This window comes from Ictidomys tridecemlineatus, chromosome 4 (assembly GCF_052094955.1).
Source record: "Ictidomys tridecemlineatus isolate mIctTri1 chromosome 4, mIctTri1.hap1, whole genome shotgun sequence".
NCBI lineage: Eukaryota > Metazoa > Chordata > Mammalia > Rodentia > Sciuridae > Ictidomys > Ictidomys tridecemlineatus.
The window spans coordinates 146,080,160-146,088,611 of NC_135480.1; the positions used below are offsets into that span (position 1 = coordinate 146,080,160).

The window sequence follows — 8,452 nt, forward strand, 5'->3', positions numbered from 1 at the left end:
CACAGACCAGCATGCTGGACACCTAAGAAGAGTCAACATTGCAGTTCAAAGCCTATAGCCATCTGTTGGCAGAATTCCTGTTCGCCAGGAGAAGGTTATCCTTGTTCTATTAAAGTCTTCCACTGATTGAATAAGGTCCTCGCATGTAGGGCAAACTACTTCACTCCACGTCCACAGATTTAAATGTTAATCTCATCTAAAAAAACAATCGTACAGAAACACCAAGAATAACCACATGTCTGGGCATCATGGCCCAGTCATAGTGTCACACACACATAAATACTAACCAACACACCAGCCCAAGTACAAACCCAGGTGTGTGAAACCTTCTTGAATCCCTAAGACCAGCCCAGCTACCAGCTGAATGCCAATGAGTGACCTCAAGCAATGCCACAAAGAACTAGGGAAAGCCCTGACTTGCTCTCTCAGGAGCAGCAATTTGAATTATGGTCTCTGATTCTCTGGGGGACAGGAGCATGCTGCTGCTGGGAACTCCTGGTGCAAAGACACAAGTTGAGACTGCCCCATTGCTATGGTGACACCCTATTCAAAGGAGGTTCTGTGCTATCAGTCTTGAATCAGTCTGAATTTTGACACCAGCTCCAGGGATAAAGAATTATGAAGGCAAGTTGATAATTATAATCGGGCTGTCCAGAATATCAACCTTGGTCCTGTGTACTTTGAAGAAATTTTCTTACAAAAAATCCTTTTGATGTTAAAACCTATACAATAAGTGTGCTGAGCTGGCTCTGGATCGTTATATCGCCATCAGAGTGTAAGGAACCATCAGGCCCCAGCTTTTTCTCTTTTTTTCCAATCCCCATCACCCCTTTCTGGTTTCTGAATTAACAGTAGTGCATGGTTCCTAACATTCAGAATCTGGAATCTGTAAATGACTTTTAAAAGACCGAGCTATGAGGCAGCTTGTTAGGCTGCTGTAATAACTGAAACACTAACTCACAGGATGCCCCCTCCACCATGATGGCTCAACTGCCTGGTCCTCTCAAGCACACCAACTCCTTCCTGCCACACTTTCTACCTGTAATATTTTCCTCACTCTGAATTTATCTTGCAGTGTCTTTGGTTATTGTCTTCCTCCAATGAAAACATTAGTTCTATAAGGATAGATCCATATCTAGCTCATTTGTTGCTCACACCATGATGGGTTAAGAATGTGTTCAACAGACATTTGTTGAAGTAATGAATATTTCTTCTTGGGTGACTGATTTCAGACTCCTGTCTACAGGCCTCAACTCACTTACTCTGTTATCACAGAATGTAATGAAGAGCGATTAGAATTCCCAGGCCATATAAAGAATGTATTTCTCTGGTTTTTCTTCTGCTATTTTTCCCTCTCTAATGAGAAGAACATTCACTAGGGAACAAAAATCCTACCATTCTTGTACAATCCTCACAGCCAAAACAAATGCCCCAAAAATTTCATTTTATTTTTATACTTTATGGTTTTGGGGCCTATATATATTTTTTTTTCTAACTCTTCCAGATTAATCAAAAGAAATGTTCTCTCTTCTTTCATAGGGATGTGGCACACCCTTAGCTTTTATGTTAATACAATGTCAGCTCTTAATTGCCTTTTTAAGAACATTTTCACAAAAATACAGCCTTACTAACTCTCAGAACTGTAAGAAAATTGTTGTTGGGGGGAAAAGAAAGTAAATCTATTATCCATAATAATAGCTAACATTTATTGAATTCTTAATATATGTCAGGCCTTGTCCCAAGCATGATACATATTTATTCCTCAGAATACATCTTATCCTTATTTTATAGATAAGTAAACCAAAGCTTAATTAGGTGACTAATTCAATAAATGCAGCATATCTGAAAATAGAAGGAAGATCAGTGGAGTAGAGAATGGGGAAAGAATGGAAAGTAAGAAGGATGGGAAAAGGGAGGATTAAAGTGACCAGATTATGCTATGTACATATATGAATATACCACAGTGAATTTCATCTTTATGTATATCCATAAAGCACAAATTTTTTAAAATACTATAAACAAATAGAAGGAAAATCAGTAAAGAAAGGAAAAGGAGGAGGGAGGTGGAGAGAGGAAGAGGAAGTACTGGAGACTGAAGTTAAGCCAATTATACTCCATGTATCTATGATTATGTCAACTTGAATCACAATATTATGTATAACTGTAATGCACTAATAAAAATGTTTAAAAGTTGTAGGATATCTAATAAGATGTAGAGCCAGGATATGAATACAGGCAGAGTTACTTCAGAGTCTACTTGATGAAAAACAAATTTTAGACACAAGCTAGGAAACTATAAGGTTTCTTAATGTACATCACTTATACCCATTCTAAAGTCTATTCTAATAGATTTGGACCAATCTTCAACCCAGGAGAAATCTAGCCAACCAGAATTCTGCTATTAAGTGTATGATGTTTGAGTACACCCAAGTCTTTCTTCTAATAGTTCATTAGAATTTCTTCTTCAGCTTGCTCTGCCAAGCTACAACCCACAGGGTCCAGTTAGTGACACAGTAAAATGAACTCCAGAATAGTTTCTTTCTAAAAGTTTTCCTCAAAAAGGTACCAAGGGTACCAAGGATTAATAACTGCATTTATCCATAGAACGCATCTTACAATTGGAGAATGAGTTCTCTGCTTCCTTGTTAGTGAATCTTTTCAAAGGAATTTAGTAAAAATCTTGTGACCATGATTGCCTGCCTTAGCTTTAATTATTCTTTCCATTTCCACTAGTCTAGCTTGGGTTCCATTTGTGCATAGTCCTCTGTGCAAGCTAATCATGTTCTCTTATTATTAGGCATTGGGTAACATGTTGGGAGTCTATAACCTCAGTCACCTTGAACCTCAAATATTTTTTAACACACATTTGTGGGAAAGAAAATCATAGGATATCAAGTAACATGCAAACGTTAAAGGTGCTCTTTTGTGTTCCTATGTTGTAAATATCTATAGATTAAACAAATTTATTATATTAGGTGAATGGATCTCTTCTTTGCACCTTGAGTTTCAGAATTCCCTGAAAAAAACACTTGAAAGCTTCTCTTTTTTCTCTCTTGCATTTAAGAGAAATCAAGGAGCCACTGAGTCAGGTATTGATCCCTTGCCAAGCCTCAAGTTTCCTAAGAAACTAATCAAATGATAATTAATACACCTACTCCAGCCTATGATAAATGGAGAACATACATCCCAGAACTTTCTTTCATTACACAACAAATATTTATCAAGTGCCTACTATATGCTTAACATTGTTCAAAGGCCTTGGAGATAACAGCAGTGAACCTGTATCTTACTTCATAATGAGAAGCAGGAATACAATACCTGAGTTATTTGAAATTATCACTAGAAACAATTCATAACACAGAACCCTTTAAACGCCACCCAGACTCTAGAAATTAGAAGCAGAAGGAACCCCAGAAGTCTCCTATCTTGGCTTCCTGGCTTGCTTATACTTCCTATTTGGAGGTATGAGCTGGAGTCAGGGGGTATGAACCCCCTCATACTTACTTGCAAAGTTTTGTGCATTTTCCAGAGTCAAAGAATTCCTAGCATATTCACCACTTTCAGATCCCACAGGATGCTTGTACTTCCTGGGTGAAAGTTATATTTTTAATCAAAGGATAATGCCGTATGGACACTTCAATGGCTGCAGAGCCAGTTAGACTGATGTGTGTCCACTCAGTCCTTCCTGACCATTGTAACTTCACCTACAGAAAGCTTCCGTGTAAGCACAAAGTGGCCCACTGCCTTGGAACCAGAGTTCCAAGACATCAGTTCCCGGTCTGTTCTAAACGGATTAAAGAGAAAAAAAATGCCTTGTGTCAGCCCCACACTTGTCCCAGAGACTTCTGCCTGCAGCTACAAAATTATCTGAGCACAACGAGGACACAACTAGGCCTATTTGTGTCCTTTCTGGACCGAAGGAAGAAGTGGTCCTGCATTTACTGTCGCCAGATAGGGATTTCCAGAGGGCTCATTCCTATGTGCTCTCACTCCGACGTGTACACATCAGGTGAACACACCTGAATTCTATACATGCGCGCTGAGTGGGCACAACGCACTACCAAACACGCATAGCAAGCGCACACATCCGCAACCCTATCTATACACACGCGCCGGGCGCACACACGTGCACTCCCACACAAGTGCGCCAAGCGCACCCTCCTGCATCTTTGTAGGCGCTGAGTGAATATCTGCACCCCCATACACACCCACGTCCATATTCACACGCACTAGGCGCGCCCACCCCTACTTCTATATCAGAATTCCGCGCATAAGGGGCGCAAGTTCAGAGCAGGACTCGGCTGCGTGGGTGGCGCCCAAGTACTTCACCTTCGCATCCTCCGCCTCCCCTGCCGCGTGCACTTCCAGCCGCAGAGATTTCAGGTTAGGGGACGAAAGCTGCCCAGGTGGGAAGAGCTGATCCTCGGTCACGAAGCACAGTTACTGCCAGCCGACTAGGTCGCAGGCCAGAGCTGGGGCCACATCCAGGGTCCCAAAGCCTCTTCCCGGGAGTCCTAATGATGCCTCCTTCTCGCTGTTCCCGACACCAAGAAACTGCTAGGGGAAAGGGGAGGGACTTGGAAGCGTAGGCCACCTTTCCCCGTCCCATTGTAAGTTCAATCTTCGACCTCTGAGCGGTCCACCGGCTTGTGCTGGCATTTGTCACCCTACACATCACGCCCCAGGTCTCCCGGGGAAGCGCTCTGGAAAGCTGCGACCCCGTACCACACAGGAACGCGCTGTAGACAGACAGAAGGGCTCAGCCACCCCGCGGGGCGGTAGCTCTAAACACACAAGTTTGGAAAGCGCAAGAGGCACCTGAAGGCAATTGAGGTTCGGCAGCAGAAGGGTGACACCTGCTGTTCGCTGAGACTGCTCGGCCCAGTGGGTGTCCGTTGGAAAAGGTCTTGGCCAGGGGCTCTCTACTTGGTGGGACTTTCTCTAGGTGTGGTTTCCGGGGGCAACTGGCACCCACTTGTGGGGATCGCCCCAAGTACTGGATTCTTTCCTCTCTGATAGTGTCTGCAGAGCAGTAGCGATGCAGTGGGGAATCCCAGAGACTCTCTCTCCTGTGGACTAGATTCAGAGGCTCAATTAAGATTGACTAGATGACTACTTTCTTACTATCAGGCCTTGGCCATAGACTGGAAGTACTTGTATTCGGCCACAAACCTTTTGGGGGAGTCAAGGCCCCTTCTCTTCAAATTGCATGACTCTTAAGAAATGACTAATTTCTGTGATTGTTCTACACAACTTGTGATGTAGACCAGAGAAACCCTACCCCTTAACAAATTTGCATCATCTGAAGGAGACATGAGCAGATAACTACAAGGAAGTAGGTGGTAGCTGGGATGACAAAGCAAATTATAATTATGACATCTAACAGAATGCTTATTACCTGCCTGGCATGTTCCAAGCTCATTACATACTTAATTCATTTACTCCTCCCCACCACCCTGTAAGAAAGAGACTACTATTATTATATAATATTATTATCATCTCCCTTTTTGCTAACAAGGAATCAGGAACAGAGATTAACCTGTTCATGCTCACAGCTTAGAAGTAGAATAAATCCCACAAAAGTTCAGACACAAAAGCAAGCCCATGAGTCACCCCTACTACTCAAAGTCAAAAGCTGGTAGAGGGATTTCTTGATATTCCAAATGAATATGACTCAAGATCTTTATGAGTTCCCAGAACCTTGAACACAGAAATATTTAAAAGTTTCCTTGCTTCCTTCTCTTCACCTATCCCACCCCATGCAGAAGATTAAGAATTAGACTTCCTCTCTTCTTCCAGTGTCCACTTGTTTTATTTAAGTGCACTGGTAGGAAGCTGGAAGTAATTTCTTCTTACTTTTGTGCTGAGGCTAAGGTAGATTCCCTCATATTGTCTTGTTTTTTTATTAATTGGTCCTTTTTAGTTATGTGTGACATTAGAATCCATCTTGATATAATTATACAAGCATGGACTATATCTTATTCGAGTTAGGACCCCATTCTTGTGAGTGTCCATGATGGTGGGATTCACCGTAATGTTTTTATATATGTCCTTAGGAAAATTATGTCAGGTTGATTCCACTTTTTTTCCTTTTTCTATTCCCCATCCCTTCCCTCAATTCTGCTGAACTTCTCTTTCCCACCCCCTTATTGTGGTTAGCTTCCACATATCAGGGAAAACATTTGACATTTTGCTTTGATTACCACCGAATCCAACTATCTTTTCTTTTTTTTTTTTAAGGAAAAACTTTTATTTTTTGAATCTTTTTTAAAATTTTGATTTGTTATATATGATAACAGAATGCATTACAATTCTTATTACACATATAGAGCACAATTTTTTTATATCTCTGGTTGTACACAAAGTAGAGTCACATCCTTTGTGTCTTTTTACATGTACTTAGGGTAAGGATGACCATCACATTCTACCATCTTTTCTACCCTCATGCCCCCTCTCTTCCTCTCCCTCCCCTTTTCCCTTTACCCTATCTAGAGTTCACTTAATCCCCCCACCCACAGCACTTTTCAGAAGAGGATATACAATCAATCAACAAATATATGAAAAAAAAATGTTCAATATCTCTAGCCATTAGAGAAATGCAAATCAAAACTACTGTAAGATTTCATCTCACTCTAGTCAGAAACAATAAGTGTTGGTGAGGATGTGGGGGAAAGTAACACTCATACATTGCTGGTGTGACTGCACATTGATGTAGCCAATATAGAAAGCAGTATGGAGAATTCTTGGAAAACTGGGAACAGAACCACCATTGACTCTGCTATCCCTCTCCTCGGTCTATACCCAAAAGACTTAAAAACAGCATACTACAGGGACACAGTGACATCAATGTTTATAGCAGCACAATTCACAATAGCTAAACTGTGGAACCAACCTAGATGAATGGTTAAAGAAAATGTGGTATATATACACAATGGAATATTACTCAGCAATAAAAGCAAATAACATTGTGGCATTTGCAGGTATATGGATGAAGCTGGAGAACATAATGCTAAGTGAAATTAGCCAATTCCAAAAAATCAAATGCCGAATGATTTTCTCTGAATCCAACTTTCTATTGTTAGTTCATCCCAAACTTCAGTTTTTTGTTTTGTTTTGTTTTTTTAACAACCATCACCTTTCCCCTGCTTCATTTCTTTTATTGGCACTTTTTTTTTAGGACCACCAGATCTTTTCTTTCTTCCTTTTCTTATCAACTCATGAAACTGAGAAACAGAGGAGGGCCAACTCTCAGTGGACTGTTGGTTGTGGGACAGCTGGGGAAACCTGTTCACTGAGCTCCTATCTCTGCTCTTCCAGCTTCAATGTGTACCAGGCCAGGGGGTGTGTTTTGCCAGCCATTTGCAGAGACTGAGTAGAGTCACAGGGTCAAACTAAGGAACCCAAAGCCATAGTCTGGACTCTGTTCCTCTAGAAATAATAAGTCCTCCCAGAATTGAGGGGGCACCCTGGCCCATGACTTTCCTAATACAACTTCCCCAAACACAACATTTCCACTTCTGATACACCTCTCAGTATAAGTAGAACATCCCTAATACAATATTCCAAAATCCAACATGCTCCAAAACCAGGAATATTTTGAGTGCCAATATGACACCAGAAGTGGAAAGTTCTATACCTGATTTCATGTGATGGGCCACAGGTACATTAAAATAGTGTATACAATTACTTTCAAACCATAAAAATATTATATATGAATAATAAATGATTTTCATGTTTAGGCAGAATCCATTCCCAAGATATCTCAACATATATATATATATATATATATATATATATATATATATATATATATATTCATATTACAAACACAAATTCTCCTGGTTTTAAGCATTTCAAATAAGGGAAACTCAACCTGTACAGTGTCAAAAGTATTGAAAATTGTTTTCAAGTGTATGAACTATGTCCAGAGCTTTGAAAGATTCTTCCTACCTTTTCCTTTCACCATAAAACACACAGAAAAGGAACTGTTTTTAGCACACAAAGGGATATCTTCAGACCATTGAGTGAGAGAGTGAGGAAGAGCTCCTTGGAGGACCAGAAACAGGTTAGACCTGGATGATCTTATGTCCCTTTGTTATGACCTTCCTTTGGGGGCAGCCCAGTGTGTTCTAGAAGTGCAGTTCCAAGTGTAGACCGGTTCTTCCTCCTCTAACCAGGTCTTCCTCCTATCTGAAGGCAGACCCTACCTTTCATCTACACATTGATTCAGAGAGACTCAGACACTCGTCCTCCTGCTGCCTCCTTAATTTCAAAGTATGTACCCCACGGAAGGACAGCAGTCACTCCTTAAAATGATGTTCAAAAAAAAAAAAAAACCTGCACCAGTAAAATGTCTACCCATCATGAAGCTCTTGAAGTCACTTACAATTAAAAGACGTTGTAATAATCTAAATCTTGAAATGGTAAAGTTTCTAAGCTGCAAAGCCTGAGT

The 8,452-nt window shown here is 40.7% G+C and overlaps 1 long non-coding RNA gene across 2 annotated transcripts in view; it reads right to left on the reverse strand.

Moving 5' to 3' along the window:
* LOC120889804 (uncharacterized) overlaps positions 1-4,777 on the reverse strand; it is a 307,886-nt gene extending 303,109 nt beyond the window's left edge. For both annotated transcript variants that reach the window (XR_013438107.1, XR_005733930.2), the window contains exon 1: positions 4,330-4,777. This is a non-coding gene — a long non-coding RNA (uncharacterized LOC120889804). The remainder of the gene's footprint in view (positions 1-4,329) is intronic.
* Positions 4,778-8,452: the final 3,675 nt, after the last annotated feature.